Raw genomic sequence first — 22,954 nt, 5'->3', positions numbered from 1 at the left:
AAAAGGTTTACTTGACTCTAAAGAGGTATACTCAAATTTCTCCTTCCCCTTACTTAAATTCTTCAGCACTTCAAATCCCTTTTAAAATAATCAAGAATTGGACAACAACTGCAGGAGTCGATTTACCTAACAAAGGTAACAATTCTCTGTTAGGGCAAATATAAAGACCTCAGCCTGGTAGTACAGAGACAACTTTCTAACCAAAATATTTTTCATAAAACTTCGTAAGACTTTCATAAACTTTTAGTTATAAGATTAAGATCATGGAAATATCCAACTGCAAACTAAGCAAAAAAGATCTGATCTAAAACTAGAACATTTCTTGGTCAAGCAAGTTATGTAACCTAGTTTGCAATGTGAAATTCAAGAATTATGCATTCATCCATAACCTCATCCCAATTATAACAGTCAGGGGCTTTTGAAAGAGTCTAACCTTATATTCTGATATCCTTAGTACCAAGTTAACAAAAGCTTGGCTACTGGCTATCATTAATTCACATTTTGGAATCAATGTCCACAAAAAGCTTTAAACTTTTCTGTTAAAGCTCCTTTTTTTAAAGTGCTCAATATGGGGGCAGCTAGCTGGCACAGTGGATGGAGCACCAGCCCTGGATTCGGGAGGACCTGGGTTCAAATCCAGCCTCAGACACTTGACACTTACTAGCTGTGTGACCCTGGGCAAGTCACTTGACCCCCATGGCCCCGCAAAAAAAAACAAAAAAACCCACACAAAATTAAATAAATAAATGAATGAATGAATGAATAAATGAATGAATGAATGAATGAATAAAGTGCTCAATAAGGTTGTCCTGATTGCTTTAAAAAAATGTCTTAACTAAGTAGTAAAACTGCTCATCAGAAACATTTCTCTTTAAACAATATTCTTTGACAGATATGATTTCATCACATTGTCTGTAATTCTTGTATTGGGAGATCTCAACTCTTCTAAGCCTTAGGATCAGTCAACAAACCCTTATTAAGTGCCTACTATTTGCACTGTGCTAGACCCTAGGAGATGCCAAGACAAAAATTAAATAGACCCTGCCCCAAGGAGTTTACATTTTATCAGGAAAGATTAAAAAGTACACACGTAAGTATATTTAAAAGATGGAGAAAAAGAGAAGGCCTCATGTAAAAGTGGCTTGACTTGAGCTTTGAAGAAAACTGGGGGATTCTTGGAAGCAGAGGTAAGGAGGGAGTACGTTCCAGACATCAGTGGCAGTCAGTAGAAAGGCATTGAGATGAAGTTGTGTCTCATGTGAAAAGTAAGAAAGCCAGTTTGGCTGGACTATGGCGTTTGTGAAAAGGCATAATGTATAACTGGCCTGGCCAAGTTAAGTTAGAGCCAAGTTGTAAAAGGCTGTAAATGTCAAACACAGGAGTCTATATTTGATCCTAAAAACCAAAGGAGAACCACTGGAATTTATTAAGCAGCAAACTGACATGGTCAGACCTGCACTTTAGGAATATGTCACCTTGGTTGCCCAGAGGAAAATAGAGGGAGGAGGAGGGTGAACCAGAAAGGCCAATTAGAAATCTACTGCCATAGTCTAGGTGAAAAGTAATGAATATCTGAACAAGGGTAGTGGCCAATGTTAATAGAGATGATGGGATGGATATCAGAGATGCCATGGAGGTGACAGCAACAACAGATTGCTAGATAACAGATTGGCTAGATATGGCTGATGCAGGGAAGAGAATAGGGAGTGGAGGGTCACTCTGAAGCTGCAAATCTAGGTGACCAGAAAGATACAAATGTTTCTGGCAGAAAATGGATGTTCATGAGTTGTTATGGCCAAAATATTCATCATCTGATGGCCCATTCAATATTTTATATTTTTATACTTAAGATTTCTTAAAATGGCTTAGACTCTCAACTCAATTCAAAATGTAATCTCTGCAAAGTCTCACTCTAATGCTTCAACGTGGCATGTGAACAAAATGCAAGAATCTGGCAGTCTACCATACTTTAAAGGATTCAAGTATAGTCCCTACAGTAGACTCTATTTTCCAAGGAACGACCTAGCTAAGAATGGGAAGAATCAACCTTGGAAGGCTAGCTACTTGGTCATAGCAACCCATAAAACAAAAATATAAAATGGCCCATAGGCTTGTGCTGACCCCTTCCACCTCATTTCATGAAGCGCCTAGTCTCTTTTCATAAAACCTTTAAGAATATCTATATTTGTATCCTTGACATGGTTTTGAGAAGGGAACATGTAGGCTTTTACAATGATACAGCAAACTACATCTTTATAATGATATAACTAAAAGATACAGAAAATGTAAGATGCCATTGTTTGTTTCTTAATTATAAAAAAGCATACCGATTTAGTAGAAAAATGCCACCTATACTCATTGCATTCAACAAGCATTTATATGGCATCTATACTTTGTGTCATGGAGATACAAAATTAAAGCCAAATGTCTCTATCCTCAAGGAATTTGCACTGTATTAGAGAGGGAAGAGAAAGAAAGGAGAGGCACACACAATTTATACACAGAAAAATATGTAAAAACAAAATGTATACAAAATAAGTATAAAATATGAAGTTATTTCAAAGAAAAAAGAGAGAACATTAGTAAATTCCAGGGGAAGGAGGCAAATGAGAATAGACTTCTTATAGGAGGTAGCACTTAAATTGATCACTTGAAGAAATCTGAGAATGATTTTTACACAACAGAAGTAAGAAGGGAATGCATTCTAGACATGGGAGACAGCCAATGCAGAGAAATCGTGTGGTATATTATCAAGTTTGGCTGGAATGCAGAATGCATGAAGGAGAGTAACAGACAATAAACCTACAAGTATAGGTTTGAGTCAGACTATAAAGCGCTTTAAAAACAAGGAAATTTGCATTCTATCCTAGAGACAAGTGCAGCTTCTAGAACAGGGAAGTAATATGGTCAGATTGTGCTTTAGTAAAATCACCTTGGAGGCTTGTATTGAGGGAAAGGAGAAACTTCAGTCAAGATAAATATTTATGGGACTAGTGAAGTAGTCCAGGTGAAAGGTGATAAGGACCTGAGCTATAGTGGTGGTAGTACAGAAGAGATGGGGACAGATAGAAGAGATTCTGTGGAGATAGAATTGCTAAGACATCATGGTTAAGGGAGAAGAGTTAAAAATAACAAGCTGATGGGCAGCTAGGTGGCATAGTGGATAAAGCACCAGCCCTGAATTCAGAAGTACCTGAGTTCAAAACCGGCCTCAGACACTTGACACTTAACTAGCTGTGTGATCCTGGGCAAGTCACTTAACCCTCATTGTCCTGCAAAAAATAATAATAATAATAATAATAATAATAATAACATCAAGCTGAAAACAGGATAACAGAAAAGATGATGGATTTCAAAAGATAAAAAGGAGGCCAGGGGTGGGGGGAATCTATCCTGCCATTCTGATTTGAACAAGTTGACATACACAAAGGACATCCAGGTGGAAATGTTCAACAAGCAAATGGTGATGAACTAGAGTTCAAGAGAAATATGAGGGTTGGATCTATAAATCTGGATTGATTTGTATTGAAATTATGGGGGAGGGGTAGCATGTACAGCAACATGTGAAAAGATGATAAGGACCCATGTCATGAATACCTAGGAAGGAATCAATGTCTATGAGGAAGGAGTGTTCAACAATGAAAAATGATACAGCAAAATCAAAAAGGATAAGGAATAAGAAAGGGCTCTCAGATTTCACAATAAGAGCTCATCGATAATGCTGGAAAAGGAAATTCCAGTTAAATGATATGAGGTAAATGCCTGACCCAGATCTCCATGCCACTTCCTTCACCATGCTTCCAGCAGGTCTTTCCCATCCCCACCCTCCAAACCTTCAGCAACTCTCTATGTGTTTTCTTCTACCACTGGAATATAAGCTCGTCTTGTTTGTTTGTATTTGTACCTGGCACATAGTAAGCAGATAAGCCATGAATGCTTTATCTATCAGTAACAGCTGAAAAAGATACTACCCCAAAATATGTAGATTCAAATGGAAGAAATACATCAATGTACTTATTAAATCGAGATAACTCATTTTTCAATCCACCAATTATACAGAAGTTTTTTGTGGAAATTTGGTTAGTCAATTTTCATTGTGCCAGATGTCAATCAGTTGTTTTTGGAAGCTAATCAGCATTAGATTTTTAACAAGTTAATTAACCCAATGAAACTCTTCTTTTGGAAGATTAATTTTGGTTAAAGAATTTTGTTTCCAAGGAAAGTGTGAGGATATGAAAATTTTCACAGATGACACATATTTCTGGCAACAAAGGCTTAGTTTTTAAATGCCTTGCTAATCCCAGTGGTTTCATTCTATCACTAGCTAATATCTCAAGGCACAATGTATATACATTTAAGGTGAGGTACACCATTAATAATAGTGTATATGAATCAATATTTCAAAAAATCTTAATAATTTCAAATTCAACAGGGAACTTCAAATTGTCAGGTCTAATTAGATAGTCATTGTTTTTACTTGTAATGTGGCTAGCAAAAAGTGTCAGCTCTGCCATTTGTTCACCTTTCTTCACAGTATTAATATCATCCTCCATTCAGTTTCTTTGCCAGAAACTTTTTTTAGCTGTTGTATATTTTGTTAAGAATTAATTTAGTTGGGGGCAGCTAGGTGGCGCAGTGGATAAAGCTCCAGCCCTGGATTCAGGAGGACCTGAGTTCAAATCTGGCCTCAGACACTTGACACTTAACTAGCTGTGTGACCCTGGTGTGATGTTTAAAATCTAAATTGTGGTCGCCTTAAATTAGAAGCTTTAGCACCAGTCTTTAGGCATTAAGCATTTATTACAGCATACCAGGTATTTGTGTAGAGTTCAGAAAGTTAAGAAAAGGTGTATCTAGCCTAGAGTTCCAGCCTGGTCTGGTTCTTCCTCAAGTCCTCCGCCATGAGCCTGCTTCAATCACAAACTCTCTAGCAAACTGATTGTGGAAGCTTTTTATAGGTCAGGAGCATGAGCGGTCCTTACACACTGCTTCAAGCTAGATTGGTTAGCGTCATCCAAATCCACTCAAGTGTGATTACAATCTAGTTAACTTGTAGGCTAATCAGCAGTCACTCACTCTCACTTAATTCTATCAATTTAGATTAATCTCCAGGTGGGCCTCTGAGTATCTGCTAAATCCCATTTTTATCACATTCCCCCCTTTGTTTCCTCAAGAAATAAGGAAGTGTTATAGATTGCATAACTACCTCAACCCTGTATTAAATAAAGGAGGGGAATGTAATGGAATGTATTAATTTGATCATTGACAATGCTATGCTAAGGATTAGTAAAAAAAAAAAAATCCAGCAGCTCAAACAGCTAAAGAAGAAAGTCCAGCTTTCCAGAACAGAGACCAGACCAGAGTCCAGTTTCCTCCTGATGACATCTTACCACTCCAAGAAGACAAGAGAACTCAGAGACTTTATATGAACAGTTTTGTTTTCTCCTTCTGTAATTATATATACCATCTGTAATGTATTCTTTGCAGAGGCCCTCCCTCTGCAAGACCAATGTCAAAGCATCTTGTTCATGAGGGACCGCCCCTCTGGACAAAACTTTTCTATATTGTTATTTACATATTGTTTGTTAGCATAGGGTGTGTTTCATCAAGGAACACCCTGTTCCTAGAAGAAACAAAGGGGGGAATGTGTCAGGATAATGAAATGTGATGGTTGAGATTTGGCAGATACTCAGGAGCCCACCTGGAGATTAATTTAAACTGATTGAACTGGATAAGGTGACTAACTTGACTGGATTGCTGGCTGACTTCTAGTTAACTAGATTCTAAGCATATCTGGCTGGTACTTAAGAGTACTTAAGAAAGTAATTGTTCTCAGAAGCTAGCAACTTTGAACTTTGACCACCTTCGGGCCCAAACAGCCAATCATCTTGAAGAACCTCCCATTTCTGCGAGGGGAACAGGAAGGAGGAAGCGGAGGCTGCTCAGAGAGCTCACGCTCTTTGGACTGTGAGACATCGCGGTGGCGGCAGAGGACTTCACAGGGGAGTTAGGAAAGTTAGGATTGCCAGATTATAGGAATTCTGTTCTCAATCTTTCTCTTTCTTTTACTATCTTTCAATAAACCCTTAAAAACCTAAACTTGTTTATCGGTGATTTTAGTCAGTTTCCCCCCAAAACTGTGGGGACAGATTAGAACCTACATTTAGAAATTTAAATTACACACTGGGAAAGTCACTTAATCCTCATTGCCCCACCCCCCAAAAAAAGAATTTAGTTAAAATTAGACCATATAATACATAAACCCACTTAGCCAGACATATATAAACTGTAATATGCACAATACACTGAAAGCAAGTAAATGACTCAACCCCTCCACACTGTGGAACTCTCAGTTTTTCCTCAGGACACCCTGAAAACCATACATGACACCAAACTACCTGACTCACTCTGAGAGCCTAAATTTTAATCTGTAGATTAAATACTAGGTCAAATTAAATTTCTTATTTTTAAAATAAAAAGTAAAATAAATATAAATGCTAATTTTTCTTCTTGAATGCCAATGGAACATTTTATGTGCCTCTAAGCATGTCCATCCCCAACATGAAGATCATTGCCGTTGCTAATCTCTAAAATAAAAAAAAAGACAAATTCACTAAGAGCCATGTAAATGTATCTTTGGGAAACAGAGGCAGCTTTTGAATAATAACTTACTCTGTTATATTGCTTTGCATCTTACAAAGCTCTTTCCTCAAGACAATCCTGTTGAGTATTATTCCCATTTTATAAAAGGGAAATTTGAGCCTCAGAAAGGTTAAAAGACTCACCTATGACCATACAGCTAACAGATTACAGGATTATAGAATTTAGAAATGAAAGGTAATTTAAGAGTTCATTTTTTCCAGCCCTCTTAATTTCACAGATTAGGAAACTGTGGCCCATATATGTCAAGTGAATTGTCCCAAGCAGAACAGCCTGGATTCAAATTGAGATTCTCTGATTCCAAATGAAGTATTCTTTGCACTGTTGTTATGCTTATATGTGAAAGCTGGAACTCAGTTTCCCCAGTGACCTTCATTAAAATACCTGGTGTATTACTTACAATCAGTAGTTAATTATTTATTCATCAGTTTCTTCACCTATAAAATGAAGGTTAAAAAGGATAATCTAATTCTTATAATTCTAGGTGACCAATAAAGTCCTTCCAGTTCTTTGTGACCACAGAATCTTTCAAAATAGGCTAGGTTGTGCTGGCTTAGGACATCTAGTTCAACTTGGATCTAAACAAGAAACCAACAAATAATGGCCACTGGCATTTACTTGAAAACCTCTAGCCAGGGAGAAAAATTACTTCTTGAAGAAGTTGCTTCCACTGCATCATCCACCTAATCCTGATAGGTCAGTCCTCTAACACCCAACAGAACAGTATCAATCCTTTCTCCACAGTACGTCCTTCTAAATCCTTAACTGCTAAGTCGTCTTTCACACACGAAGAATCCCCAGCTCTTCCCACCAATTCTCATGCAGTTTCATTTTATAGTTCTTGCTTATCATGGTTGCCCTCCTCTGGACATTCTCCAATACCCCAAATTGAATATAATATTCCAGATGTGAACTAAACAGTACAAAGTACAGTAGGGTTACATCAATGAAACAAGTATTTATTAAACCCCTGCTCTGTCAGGAACTGCGGATACATAGATAAAAATGAAACGGTTCCTGATCTCAAAGAGTTTACATTTTATTAGAGAAGATAACATGTAGGAGGTGACTACATGTTCACCTCTTTAGTCTAGAACACTATACCTCTCTCACTACAACTTAAGAATGAATTAGCTTTTTTGCCTGTCTATCTATGCTTCCTTACTGTGTGTTTGAGAAGTTGATTTAACAAAAACCTACGATTTTATACTTATTCCTATTAAATTAAATTTTACTACAGTCCGTACAAGTACATTATAACTTTTAGAAACCATTTGGGATTCTGTCACACAAGGAGTCAAGAATTTTATTTAGCTTTGTGACATCTAGAAATCTGATAAATATACCATCTATACTTTTTCCAAGTCATTGATAAAAATATTAGACAGCAGATAGGTCAAACAAAGATCCCTGGGGCATTCTATAAGGCCCCTTCCAAACTGACACTGAACCATTACTGACTACTCTCTAGGTCTAGCTATTCTCTCAGTTCAGAAGCCAACTAAGTACACCATTTTCTAGCCCTCAAAGAATCATAAATTGAAAGCTGGAAGGGACTTCCAAAGCCATCTAGTCCAACTCCCTCAATTTTATAGATTAAAAAACTGAGACCCAGCAAAGTTAAGTGACAAATCTGAGGTTTGAACCCTGGGCCTTTGATTCCAGAGCCAGTGTTCCTTCCATTCTTTACCACAAAAGAGTATGCAAGACTGTCCAATGTTCTGTTAAATACTAGGTAAACTATCTTACAATAGCTAGTAATAACTAGAATTTATGTAATTCTTTAAGGTCTGCAAAGCACTTTACAAATACATTATTTTTTCTCACAATAACCCTGAAAGGTAGGTGCTATTATTAACTGCATGTTATAGATGAGGAAACTGAGGCTGAGTGACTTGCCAGGGTTCTTCCCCACTCCAGGTCGAGTACACTATCCACTATGATATCTAATTGATATCTACAGAATTCCCCTGATCTAGTTAATACCTATTAAATAACCAGTTAATAACTGTTAAAAAAAAAAAAAAGGAAACAAGATTAATCTGGTATGACTATCCAATGAAAATAGCACTGGGGGGGCAGCTAGGTGGCGCAGTGGATAAAGCGCCGGCCCTGGATTCAGGAGTACCTGAGTTCAAATCCGGCCTCAGACACTTGACACTTAACTAGCAGTGTGACCCTGGGCAAGTCACTTAACCCCCATTGCCCCGCAAAAAAAAAAGAGAAAGAAAATAGCACTGGGGTGAATCCAAAGCCCTGGGTCCCAATCCAGGTTCTGCTCCTTTCTTCCTGTTCAAGCTTTGGCATGTCACTTCACGCCTGCGGTTCTCAGTTTCCCCTGGCACACAAGGAAGATGGATGAAAAGGCCTCAGAGGTCCTTTTAAGCTCCAAATCTATGATCTATTCTTGATGAAGCCGTGTTAACTTTTTGCAATGACAGCTTCCTTTTCTAGATGTTCACTTAACCATCCCTTTCTTTATATGTTCAAGAATTTTGCCAGCACTTAAAGTCAAGCATACTGGCCAATAGTTTAGAGATCCTTTATAACTCGGAGTCTGAAATTCCTGTTTTTCTGAAATTAGACAGGCAAACTTCTCACTTTACCATTCCTTTTTGCTCAAGCAAATGCCTGAAAAGAATATATTTCCATTTCCCATTGAAACAACATTTCTTAAAATACTTTATTCTGAGCTTCTCATGTGAATACAGTAGTCTCAGATAAACTGCCCCAATCAAGTACAACTTAATTTAGGGAAGGGAAGGGAAGGGAAACAGAGGCAGCTTCATGTCCCACCAATAGGTGCCAGGCACTATGCTAAATGTTTTAGAGCGGCCTCATCTGATCATCACAACCATCCTGAGAGGGAGGTACTATTATTATTCTTTACAGTTGAGGAAAATGAGACAAACAGAAATTAAGTGACTTGCCTAGGGTTACAGAGCTAATAAACGTCAAAGCCTACATTGGAATTCCAGTCTTTCTAACTCTAAGCCCACAGATCTATTTATGGCATCAATCAACTGCCCAGATGATCTTCAATCCAGGAAATCACTAATTATGGATGCCTTTCAAAATGTTAATTACCCCTCCCCAATTTGATTCTTTGCAAAATATTTCCACACTTTTAGGATCAGATATGTATGATTTTACCTTCATATGAAAGCTTTTGCACACATGGGATGAATAACAGTTTAGAAATTGATTTAGGTGGGGCAGTTAGGTAGCACAATGGATAGAGCACCAGCCCTGGAGTCAGGAGGATCTGAGTTCAAATCAGGCCTCAGACACTTAATACTTACTGTGTGACTCCTGGTCAAGTCACTTAACCCCAATTGCCTCACCAAAAAAACTAAATAAATTGATTTAGGAACATTAGAAAAATCTACATATTGTAACGATTGGAATAACGCCACCTGCTGGATACTTACTGTAGAGGAGTTCTGCCCATGAAGGGAAGGTCTTTGAGGGCAAGACCAGGAGTCAGGAAGTGACGCGGGCTAGTGGGAGGAGGAAGGAAGAGACTGGCGCTCAGTCTCGCACTCTTTCCTGGGGACTCTGGCGGAGAAGGGAGCTAGAAATGTGCTCTCCCTTTAATAGATAGGAATCTAGGCCTTTCTCTCTCTCTTTATCAAATTCTTATTCTCCTTAATAAATGCTTAAAAGTCTAACTCTTGCTGAAGCTTATAATTTATTGGTGACCACTCATTAGATATTTTAGACAGACTAGCTAGAATTTTAACCCTTAACAGATGGCTGACCACGAAGAGGAAAGCTAACCCTCAGTCTTCTGATCTGCTGGTTGGGTAAGAAATTTCCCCTCCCTCTCCCTTTAACTGCTAAGTACTGGCGCACTGGCTGTGTTTTCCTTTAAATTTTTTCGAATGGACCTTTTAAACTCCCTAATTACCCTATTTTTGATTTTAGTCTGTTTAACCAGACAAATGGGAGATAAGATCATGTTAATGCTTTGTTTTTGTGGATTTTCTATTTTTCTTTTTATTTTTGTTAAAAGAGCCAGCAACTTACTCACACAAGGAAATATCACTCCCTCTCCCAACCATGCTTTTTCAGAGAAACCTGAAGAGATTCCTGCAGCTTTTCCCAATTCTAACACTAATTGTTGCTCTAATTTTGCATGCCTGGAGGCAATGACCCACCCTCTAGAAGCTTTTAATCCCCTAGCACCTGGAGGCAAAGTGGGGGAAGAGGAATCCAGGCCTGAGTTCAAAATCAAGTCTGATTCAAATTGCTCTGGTCCCTCCCCTCCTCTCCAGACCCCACCCTCTACTCCTCCTATGGCCAAGCCCATGGCTTCCCCTGCCTGGGAAGTCCAGAGATCTGATGCGCATGCTCAACTTTTTCTACCTGCATTTGCAGCTTCAGGCTCAGCCCTTCCCTGGCCTGGCTGTGCTTTTGAGACAATCTTAGAAAACTCTTTAAATTCCAGATATGCTCGTTTTGTTCATAATTTTGCTAACCTGCTTTTGTCTTTAATTAGTAATCTTATAAAGCATTTGTATGGTGAAAAGCCCGACAGACAATATAGAGGGGTTAAAGAAGAAAAACTTAAGCTGAATAAGAATGACAATCAACATAGTTCAAGACTCTGCTTCTTTTGCCATGGAAGGGTATATATTTTACAGAAATGTAGAAGTAAGCAGCAAGGTATTGATATGAGTATTGGGGATTTTAGATATCGGAATCAAGAGTGTTCTGAATTCACTCAGATTATTAATGTCAGTTCAGAGGTTACATAGGATTTCTATGCTATTACATATACATTTTGAAATTAATGGTATGGGTTTATTTTCATAGAGATTTTCATGCTTTTGAGATTGTGTTTTATATTTAGTTTTTAAAACAAGGAGAATATTTGTAAAAGCTTTTTATAGTCATGTGATCAAGTTTATATTTTATAATACTCTTATTAATATTAAGTTCACATTCATTTAGACTTCCTTAGTTTGAATTTCATTGTCTTTTATTGTTCCATGTGTATTTTCTTCTATTCATTTGTCTATCTAATTTTGAAACATTGCAAGATGGTTTTGATTTTATTATACAATGTTAATTCTAGGAGTATTGTGCTCCCATATTCTGAGTTGTTTGTTTTTGTTATTTTTTCTCAACTGATTATTTGATCAAACTCTTTGAAGCATTTCCCTGGCAAATTGGTTGCCATGGCAAGTGTAAAGAAGTATTATTTTTGATAAGCATATCCAAAAAAAAAAAAAAAAAGAGGGGAACATTTGTAAAAGTTTTCTTTTTTTCAAAAAAAAAAGTTTTCTTTGAGATTCTGTTGTGCTTTAACTTATATTTAAATATGTTCAGATTTTTCACAAAAGTAATTGTATACTAAGTAAAAAAAGGTATTATTTGAAATTGTTGCATAATTATATATTATATTCTGAGTCAAGATGTATTCACATTTTTTGCAATCATTTATTATCCTCAATTTTTAAATCCATATGAGACTTGGATTATGGGAACTTATCATTTAAGACACTAATTGCCTTTATTCTGAGTTATCAGATGCCAGTTGGCCAAGATGCCATCCAATCACAAGAGGAATACATGCAAGAGCAGGCACTGAACTGTCACATGAGGGGAGACATGCATGAAGTCAAGGTATGGCCGAGGGAACGGCTTTTGACTAATGTTGAGGTTGGATTCTCTTGGTTTAATATTTTATTTTATTTTTCCCCACAATATTGTACAGATGGCTGGAAGTATTCATCCCACCCATCTCACTTCTACACCTGGCTTCTATGCTCCCTCCTATATGCCTGATGCCATGGACATCTCAATCCCATGCATCTGATTAAGTCTGACTCAGTTTCCTCCAATATGTTCGGTGCCATGGACATATATTCCATCCACCTATTTTAAGTCTGGCATACTGTATGGGCAGTACATATTGCTCAAGTGTGGGAATGCTCACATCCCATCATTTCTCTGTTCTTTTATGGTAACCCCCATAATTATCTCAGGTGTCATGATAAATACAGTGTTGAATTTGGCCTTGACACCTGTTACCAATTATATTAGATTTTTGAATTTCTCATAATGGCATGAGGATAATTAGGCAGATGATGCAAAAAGTGATGAAACAAAGATAAAAAATTATTTTTAATAATTAATATTGCAGCAATTGTCTTCTCAATTACCCTCCATAAGGGGGACTATAGTAATATTATAATTTTAAAGAATGTTTCAATTTTTGTTTTATTATATGTTTCATGTGTAACAACTAAGATTCTGAATTCCCTTAGACATGTTTTTGAGAACTTTCATTGTTTGATTTGATTATTGACAAAGCTATTTTAAAGTTGTGTTAAGCTCAATTTTGTAGGAAATTTTCCTGGCTGATTACCAGCATCCACACATCAACCCCTGAAAAGACTTCCATTCCACGACTACACCTAGAGGACATCTGAGAAAAGACTTTCAGAGACTTTAAATGAACAGTTTTGATTTGTTGTTTTTGTTGTGTTTTTTCTCTTTCTGTTATAATATACACCATCTGTAACATGTATTCTCTGCAGAGGCCCTCCCTTTGCAAGACTAATGTCAAAGCGTCGGTTCATGAGGACAAAAAAAATCGCCCCTCTGGACAAAACTTTCCTCTCTTCCTTTTCTATATTGTTGTTCACATATTATTAGTTAGCAATAGTTATCATATTGTTTTTACTGTTCCGTCAAGGAAACATTTTGTTTCTTGAGGAACAACAGGGGGGACTGTAACGATTGGAATAACGCCACCTGCTGGATACTTACTGTAGAGGAGTTCTGCCCATGAAGGGAAGGTCTTTGAGGGCAAGACCAGGAGTCAGGAAGTGACGCGGGCTAGTGGGAGGAGGAAGGAAGAGACTGGCGCTCAGTCTCGCACTCTTTCCTGGGGACTCTGGCGGAGAAGGGAGCTAGAAATGTGCTCTCCCTTTAATAGATAGGAATCTAGGCCTTTCTCTCTCTCTTTATCAAATTCTTATTCTCCTTAATAAATGCTTAAAAGTCTAACTCTTGCTGAAGCTTATAATTTATTGGTGACCACTCATTAGATATTTTAGACAGACTAGCTAGAATTTTAACCCTTAACAATATTTACACAAAAGAAGTCAGTGCCTAAAAGACAGGTGTTTTCCACCTAGTCTCCCACCTCCCCCCCCCACCCCACCCCACCCCCACTCCACCCCCAAAAAATCACTAAAGCCAATATATTCTACCAGTAACAAGGGGCAGTTGGGAAAGGAAGGAGAACTTCAAAGAACTAGAAAAATTTTACCTTGAGGACCAAAAGTAGCATTAATTCTCCTTATCCCATCCCCAAAATCTACCACCTGCATACTGATGCACAAAATTCCTTTAATGGTGTTCTACAATTAGATTTTTTTAAATGTAAAATATAAATGTTGGTTGAGGTAACACACTGAAAACCCTAATCTCCACTAAAAGTATAATCAATCAACAATAAATTACTGACATCTGCTTTCTCATGCCCCTTGCAAGAATAATACTTATACTACCATACAGGATTATGAGTAAAAGCACTTTGAAAACTGTAAAGGCATATAAATGTGAGTTGTTTATTATGACACAGAAAATACCTAGTGGGGGCAGCTAGGTGGCACAGTGGATAAAGCCCCGGCCCTGGATTCAGGAGTTCCTGAGTTCAAATCCGGCCTCAGACACTTGACACTTACTAGCTGTGTGACCCTGGGCAAGTCACTTAACCCCCATTGCCCTGCAAAAAAAAAAAAAGAAAGAAAATACCTAGTAACATGCTGGTGGGTCCTGCACCAAAATTCTGAATTTATTTGTGGCCTCAAGGGATAGGTATGGGCACAATACAGAGGTACTTAAGATAAATGTTCAACAACTTCCATGATAGAGCCAAGAGAGGTAAATTTAAAAACAGAACCCTCTTATTCTTACACCTCCCCCTTTCAAAAACCCAGTTACATTTAATTTAATGTAAAAACTTAGGAATGAATGCAACTAATTTAGGGATAATGTAATAATGAGAAAATAAGTGAACCTTCAGCTCCTGAAATAGGAAGAGTTAGGCAGGCAACACCAAATGGGAGGAAAGGTCCAACAAAGGAAGACTAAACAAATTTTAATTCATTTCCAATTTGGCTGAAAATGGGCCTGGTTTACCTTCCACAGAGGAGGAAGGAAAAGAAGCAATGGCCTGATGTCTTCCTGTCTCTGGTCACAAACACACATAATTTATGAGTGAGCTGAATCTTCATTCCCAAAGGATTTGTTAATTGAGGCATTACTATAGTTTCCAACAGCTTTTAAGAGGAAAAAAGGAGAAAGACCGGTGAGGTAAGAATTTACAGTTTCAAGATAAAGGGTCAAAAAGAAGTTTTCGTTCCCCAAGAGTGCAGTATGCCTCTTTGCCAACTACTGCTTTTAAAATAACACTGAAGATTAACAGTCAGTTAACAACCTTTCCAGTAAATCCTTTTGGTAATACTCTTTTTACTAACTTGTTTAGAGGGTTGGAAACTCTAAATATCTAAGTCTAGTGAACCCATAAATATTAAAGTTAAGCTCAATTTTTAAGCCTCCCCAAAGCTACTGCATATTTGGCTATTTAACTCAATCATTTTAGTATCTGATGCTAAAATCCATAAGTAAAGAATGCTAAGCTGCAAAATACACACATCAAAAAGCACCAGCACAGTCAAACCCCGAGCTCTGCTTTAATTCCTTACTATAACCTTACAAATATGAAAGCACATTATAAGGTTTGGGCAAAAAGAGAGAGGGAAGAGGTACAAAAATGTCTGGACTAAACAAACAAACAAACAAACAAACAAAAAACAGTTGATACTTATTTAACAAGGACCAGTTACTATGTGTAAGGCGCTTACAGGCAAGACGCCAATGACCAAGCAGGACTAAATTTTCCTTCAACTTTGCAATAGTGGTTTAAATGGTTTCTTCTTTAGATGTACACTATACTCTGTTGAGGGCAGCTAGGTGGCCCAAAGAAGAGAAACTTGGGACTGGAGTCAGAAAGACCAGAGTTCAAATCCAGCCTCAGATACTTTACAAGCTGTATGATGCTGGGTAAGTCACTTATCCCTGTTTGCCTCAGTTTTTCTCATCTCTAAAAAGATCTGGAGAAGGAAATGACAAACTACTTCGGCATCTTGGCCAAGAAAACCCCAAATGGGGTTACAGAGAGTCAAACACAACTGAAATGACCAAACAACAACAAAAATACTCTGTTGAGAATGTAAGGAAATAGCAGCCAAATATTCACCCTTCAGGATACAAGGGGAAATGTGATAAAGCAAAAATCATGTAGTAGAAAGAAAACAGAATTTAGAAACAGAGGACCTGAATATGAATCACAAGAGTGCTACTTACTAGCTGTGTAACTTTGCGCAAGTCACTGTCTCTGGGCTTCAGTTTCTTCACATGTAAAATTGAGGGCAGTGGAGAGAACCTTATAGGAAGTGGAAAAAGCACTGCCTGTGAGTCAGAGGCCCTGGATTCAGAAAGTCTCAAAGATGATGCTTGCTCACTATGTGACCTTGGGCAAGTAACCTCAGAAGGAATGTACAAAATAAAAAGGTTGTTCCAGATAGCCTATGGGCTCTTTCCAACTCCATCTATGATCCTATTAAGGGAGAAATGGGTTAGGCTAAATTATTTCTAAAGTTCCTGCCATCTCTGTCCTTTTACCCTAAATTTTATAAAAAGACATGTAACATACTAATCAGTCTAAAAGAAGAGTTCCTCTCTGTCCCCTTCTCTCCAATAACACAGGCACCATCCTAGTTCATGCCCTCAACATCTTCCTCCCTGTACTGCCTCATCTTTCCCTCCTCCAACACATCCTCCACACAGCTGCCAAATTCATTTTCTGGAGAACATGTCACTGCCCTCCTCAATAAACTCCACTGGCTTCTGGCTACCTCTGTGAGCAAGTATAAACTCTGTTTTGGCATTTAAAGCTTTTCATAACCTGGCCTTTTCCTACCTTTCCAGTGTTACATATTACTCCCTTCTTCGTGTTCTTCACTTTCAATCTCCTACCTTCAAACCTCTGCAGTGACTGTCCCATGCCTGGAATGCCTGCTAGCTTGCTCTCTTCATCTCATATCCTTGGCTCCCTTCTGATCAAGTGCCATCTTCTGCAAGAGTTCTTGCCCAATCACCCTAACTGCTAGTGCCTTCCTCTCTAAAGTTACCTTTTATCCACTTTGCATATCTATACACACATATACATATATACATATAAACGGGCATGTTATTGCCTCCATTTGAATTTAAGTTCCTTGAGAGCAGGCACTATTTTTTCTTTTTCTTCATATCTCCAGTGTTAGTATGGTGCCTGGCACATAGTAAAGGCTTGTTAGTGGATTGGTCCTGGTCTAATTTAAATATGCTTGATGGTATCTGTGTGTATACATGTGTGTATACATATGTATATACATATATACACACTTTCCCATATATGTATATATATGCATACATATACATAGATATGCACACACATACCAGCCAGTGTGCTCCTGGGTACTTGCCCTTAACTTGTCACTTAACCTGTTTGCCTAAATCTACTGGAGAAGGAAATGGCAAACCACTCCAGTAGCTTTGCCAAGAAAACTGTATATGGTGTCACAAAGAGACACAACTGAACAACATTAATATATAAGGTTTATGTCAGATTTCTTTAAAATAGCATTAATATTCCATTTTTTATTTGATGAAGATTTAATATTTATGATGAAAAAGTACAATTATTTAAATTGCAATAATTTTATTTTATATCTTTTTAAAAATAAATGCCAAGTTTTTCATCTAATAGGCTGGGAATATACAGAAATCTCAAATTATAATTCTGTTCAAATTTCACAAAAAAAATAAAACAATTTAATAGTAACTGTGAACAGCACCTTTGCATTCTGTTGGGGGTTTTTTAAGGAAAACATGCTATTAGAGTTTCAAACCCTTGTGGTAAAAAGTACGCCAGTTTTTGAAGGACCACCCTTTCAGGGAGGAGACCAACGTGCATGGGCTACTCACGCCAGTCCGGGTGCTAAGCACTCCACTTCCAGGGTGCGAGCCTAAAAGGCAAGGATAGAACGGAAGTAGGAGCTCTTTTTGGCTCTCCTTGTTTGCTGGCTGCGCTGCACACACAGAGGCTGACGGAGGTTGGACTCGCCCAGCTCGCTGTAACAGCACGTGCTTGATGCGGCTCTCCCCCGCAAAGGTGGCCTTGGGCTTTTGGTGAGTTTTATATGGACTATAGACTAAACTTAGACTTAAGACTGTTTTGTACTTCTACTTTCCTATCCCTCTAATCAACATCACCTTGTAATTAATTTCCAAACAATAAAAGCTCTAAGGAGAGACCAGAGGCTTCTTCCATTTACTAGTCTGGGAGATAAATAAGGGAAAAGTTACAAAGGGAGGTTAATGCTCTAGTATCCAATTTTAAATCTCACACCTTGGTGAAGATCAGTCAAGAAAACTATTAACAAGCACTATTCAATTGTTTTGATCTTGAAGTTAAGGAACAACTGTCATCCTGTGTTCATACTAACTACCAATCCTCCTCCTTCTTGGGCATTCACTCACTGACATCCAGTCTGTTCCCTCTAATAATACAAATATATATCCACTCCCCAATGTACCCAACACATTTAGCCTCCAATTCTTAGGATCTGAATTTCTATGGAGGCATAAATGTATACGTGTTCCAGATACCATAACTGCGGAGTTTATTAATGGCATGTACCATCCCAGCAAAATTTGTGATCAGAGATCATATATACTTGCTAGATTGCTAGGCTAAACAGTTATTTGTAATCAGGCTGAAAGACCACCACCATTAAATGGTTCACATACTGAGCCACAAAGGCTACTCTACTTCATGGTCTCTGAATGAGACCATGGATAGTTTGATCCAATTTTTCCCCTCCTACTTAGCTTCTGTATTTCCCAGTTAGAAAGTAGATGATGTAGATTAAATATTTTGTTAAAGCATAAAACATAGTTATTTGTTACTAGTAGTAATCTCTTTCTCACCCCCACCTCAGCCATGCCCTGAATTGCTGGATTCTCCCCAGAAATATTTATTCAATCATTTGCCCTACTGTATGCACACAATACCGGGAAGTCAGAAACCAGTTTGAAAGTAGTCTCTATGTCATAAAAATCAAATAGGCTTAAAATCCAGCTATGCAAGGAGACTAAACTGCTTCTCAAATGAAGTTCATTCAATTCCTTATCATTATTATATGAAGGTTTGCGACAGAACACAAAGGATTGTTCCAATTTCAAATGTATAACCATCAGCTATTACTTCTATACTTGTGCAATATTCCAAGGACTAAAGCCACAAGAAAATTCACAATTCTGGTGGTAGAGCCTGCAAAATGTTCCCAGATGATAACTCAATTCTACTATGAGCAAGGGATTGTACTAAATTGACACAAACAGAACCCAGTTGTCTTCAAAGAGCTTACTTGAGGGGTAAGGAGGATGTGAAGATATGTGTGCTCAGGTAAATAAATACAAGATAATTTGAGGAAGAAAGGAATACTAAGAACTATCAGCAAAGACTAACTATGGGAAACGTTTACATAAGTGGTACCTGGGCCTTATAAGAAACTAAGGAGTCAAAGAATCCTTAAGAGGAAGGACTGCTCTTCCCAGCAGGAGGAACTACCTGTGCAAAGGCATTGAAACAAAAAGGGGAACACAAGATTAGCCAGTTACACTGTAATGCAAGATGATCAGGGCAGCTTAGGTGGCCCTGAAGTTGGGAGGACCTAAGTTCAAATCTCACCTCAGACACTAGCTGAGTGACCCTGGGCAAGTCACTTAACCCCAAATGCCTTAAATATTCAGAGCCATCTTGCAACTGGACCCAGATAGCTCTGGAGGAGAGTGAGGTTGGTGACCTTGCATAGCCCTCCCTCACTTGAATCCAACTCAGTACAAGTCATGACATCACCCTGATGTCATGGTCTTCCAGAGGAAGGTCAAACAACAATGTAGGATGAAGTATAATAAAGTTGGAAAGACAGGATGAAGCCAGTGTGCAAGGAATGTAACTGTACATCACAAACTCATATTTAGGTTTTAATATTTTAAAAATTTCTTATAACAGATTTGAAGTAGCAAGTACAACTATCATTCCCATATTATGAAGGAGGAACTGGAGTCCCCAAAAGGTTAAGACTTGTGCATTAAGAGACGGAACTTGGATTCAAATTCAGTTCTTCTAAAGCCAGTTTTTTCCACTGCTGTCCTCTAATTCCCATCCACAATCTTTCTACCTTGAACCTTTACTTCCTGCTGACACTTTTTTTTAACCAGGTTTCTTAAAATAAAAATTTTGACAGCACATCTCAAGACTCTTAGCTATCCCAAAATAATTTACATGGCCAAGATACTCACTACCCCTCTGAAAAGTCAGGCATTACTCACCTGGCCCAAAAGTTACACTAAAAAAAAATTACTTTAAAGAGTAAATTGAAAGCTCTTTGCAGTAAAACTGCAGAGGTCAAACAAAAAGATAGCAATTCAAGCAGATGAATAGCTCATTAGGTAGCATCAATCAGCTGAAACACTAAACAGCCAAAGTTCTTACAAGCTTGCTAACTTCCTCTCCCCAAAATTCTTGCTTGATAAATTTTTAATTTTCACTTTTTCCAATAAATTCCAACTTCAATATTATCCAAGGACTGCCTACAACTGGCCTGCAGTGTCAGCTCTCAGTTATCTCAATGCCAATCTGTTTAATATTTTATCAAACATAACTTTAAGCATATGGCATTCCACCTAGACACATTTGCAAGATTGGCAATAGCACAGCTTGCCAAAAAGAAACTATTTTGGTCGGTAAGAGGTGATTAATGAATGAAAGTGCAAAATGCCCCACGTGGGTGCTAGGAATCTAGATAACAAGGATCGCGACTGGAGAGGGCACGGATCACAAGGGGGCAATTTGTGTCGAGTGCATCGCCCAAACCAAAAATGCTTCACGGTACTGATGCCTGCACGGCTGTACACGGAGAACTTTGCACAACTCGGAAAGCAGATGAACTCTGCACATGACACCGGCTGTGGGAATGAGGAAGGGGACCACACTCGGAGGAGGCCTTCCTTTAAAAGAGGTAGGAAGTTAAAGCCTTACAATTTCTGGGGAGAGGAAGGAGGATCGGAGGGGAGGGGGAGGGCTGAGGGGGTAGGAGGGTAAGGGGTCAGTAAGAGATGCATATTATGCCAAGGGTAGCTGCTTTCTATGGGGGGAGGGAGAACGGGGGGGGGGGTACGCAGGGCCTTCAGCCTGTGTCCGTGGGAGGAACGACACACTCCCTTTACTGCATGCTTTCAGCTGACTGGGCCAACCTGCATCTGCCCAGGTAAAGGTGACTAAGGAGCCGGGCTGGGGGGAACCGCCCAGCCTGAAGGCTGGGGAGTGGGGTGGGGGGTGCAGGGGAAGAGCACCAGAGATTCGGTCCTATTAAAAACCCCTACCAGTTTTTTAAGTTTCACTCTGGGAGGCAGAAAAGAGCCTCTAATGGGCCTGGGGCCTCATAGGATGGGGGGAGGAGGAGAAATGGAGGTGACACCCCCAGCCAACTTCCCCCATCGCCTCTTCTCTCAGGGGCGGGGCGGGGCCCCTTAGAGCCAGTCCCCGGCCCCGGGCAGCGGGGACGCAGCCCGCCCTCACCCCCAGTGTGGAGGGGGAGAAAGAAGGGGAAGGGGAGGGGCCACGCCCGAAGTCCCGCAGGCCCGCCCCGCACCCGACCCCACCCCCCACCCCCCACCCCCGCTACGGCCGTTACCTGGACCTGCGAGTGTCCTGCCCCCTCTTCCTCCTCTTCTTTTTTCTTCTTCTTCTTCTTCTTCCCAGCCCCGACCCACCCCCTTACTCCCGGACGCTTTTAAATTTCTCCTTCCTCCTCCCCCGCCGGGAGCCGGGCCACCCTCCGCCGCCGCCGCCGCTGCCGCCTCTTCAGTATTGTCATTGAGCCGCCCAGGCACGCTCCCGAAGGCGCGCCCCCGCCGTCGCCGAGGTAACCCGGCGGCTCTCGGGAACGCGCGCTCCCCTCCTACCCTCTCAGATCTGGGTTCCGTTACCACCCCCTTGGGCCCAGCAGCCAATCAGGAGTGAGGCGTGGGGTGGTGCCTAGGCGTCACGAGGGATAAAGAGGAGGCGGGACCTCGGGGGAAGGCGGCTCGAGTAGAGCCGGCGCGCTCCCCCAGCCTTCTTTCCCCCTAGCCACCTTCCCTCCAGCCACCTTCCCTCCCTGGGGCTGCAGGCTGCGGAGAGAGCCGGGGGGCGAGGGGCTGGGGAGGCGGCGGCGGCGGGGGTGGGGCAGGCCCTGAGCCGGCCTTAGGCCTGAAGGAAAAATCTGTTGAGTCAGGAGAAAATGAGAGGAGGAACCAAGGGAACCGAGACGTGAAAGACGCATTTAAATCAGCCGGGAAAACGTGCCCGGAGCCGGGCTGGTCAGGCGGCGCGATGCCAGGGGTGCCGCCGCGGGGGGACGCCCGGCTCGGGCGCTCGGTGATTAGAGCGAGTCGAATCTCCTGTCATTTGTCCTGCAAAATGCCGGGGCTGGACCTAAGTCACCGCCAAGGGCTCTCCCAGCTTAAGGATCCAATGCTTATAGGCTAGGGAGAATAGCAGGAATACTCATCGGGGTCCCCCAAGCTGGGAGTCCCGCAATAAAGCCGGGCCCTAGGGCAGCTAGGTGGCGCAGTGGATAGAGCACTGGCCCTGGAGTCAGGAGGAACTGAGTTCAAAAACGGCCTCAGACACTTGACACTTACTAGCTGTGTTGACCCTGGGCAAGTCAACCCCAACTGCCTCACCAAAAAAAATAAAATAAAATAAAGCTGGGACCCTCAAGCTTGGAGTCAATCAAGAATTTAAGGGCCTATTATCTTCCAAGCAATGCGATTTAAAAAAAAAAATCTGATTTCACTGCACTAGGGAACTTCCAGTTTAAGTACTTTCTCTTTAGGTAGGCACCCGCCACCAGGGGTTCTTAAGCCCTTTGTCAGACTGTTTGAAGCCCCTTCTCAGAATAAGGTTTACAAATAATTTGAGGAAATTCTAAATTTCAGTTAGAGGTTAGTGGAAATAAAGATGTCAGGATGGGCTAAGTGCCCCTGCTTTATAGGCAATCTGTAAACTTTCAGAATTGACTGGGGCTGAATTGATCTGACCCCTGGTCAGTATGTGTTCAGGGCATGGATCCCAGACTTCCTGACTCTGTCTACATGCTGCCTCTCTCAAGGGCCA

The 22,954-nt window shown here is 40.1% G+C and overlaps 1 protein-coding gene across 5 annotated transcripts in view; it reads right to left on the bottom strand.

The window, feature by feature from the left end:
• Positions 1-22,954, bottom strand: part of RALB (RAS like proto-oncogene B) — a 111,268-nt gene that overhangs the window by 32,886 nt on the left and 55,428 nt on the right. For 2 of the 5 annotated variants that reach the window (XM_043997273.1, XM_043997275.1), the window contains exon 1: positions 21,489-21,632. The exons of 2 other annotated variants lie outside the window; for them this stretch is intronic. The gene's annotated coding sequence lies outside the window, so the exon portion shown is untranslated. Of the gene's footprint in view, positions 1-21,488; positions 21,633-22,954 lie in introns of those variants that run through there. One more of the 5 variants, XM_043997277.1, reaches the window with a different exon arrangement.

Source organism: Dromiciops gliroides, chromosome 3 (genome assembly GCF_019393635.1).
Source record: "Dromiciops gliroides isolate mDroGli1 chromosome 3, mDroGli1.pri, whole genome shotgun sequence".
In the NCBI taxonomy this organism is placed as follows: domain Eukaryota; kingdom Metazoa; phylum Chordata; class Mammalia; order Microbiotheria; family Microbiotheriidae; genus Dromiciops; species Dromiciops gliroides.
The sequence above is the reverse complement of the archived record's forward strand: the minus strand, read 5'-3'. Positions and strand labels throughout refer to the sequence as shown.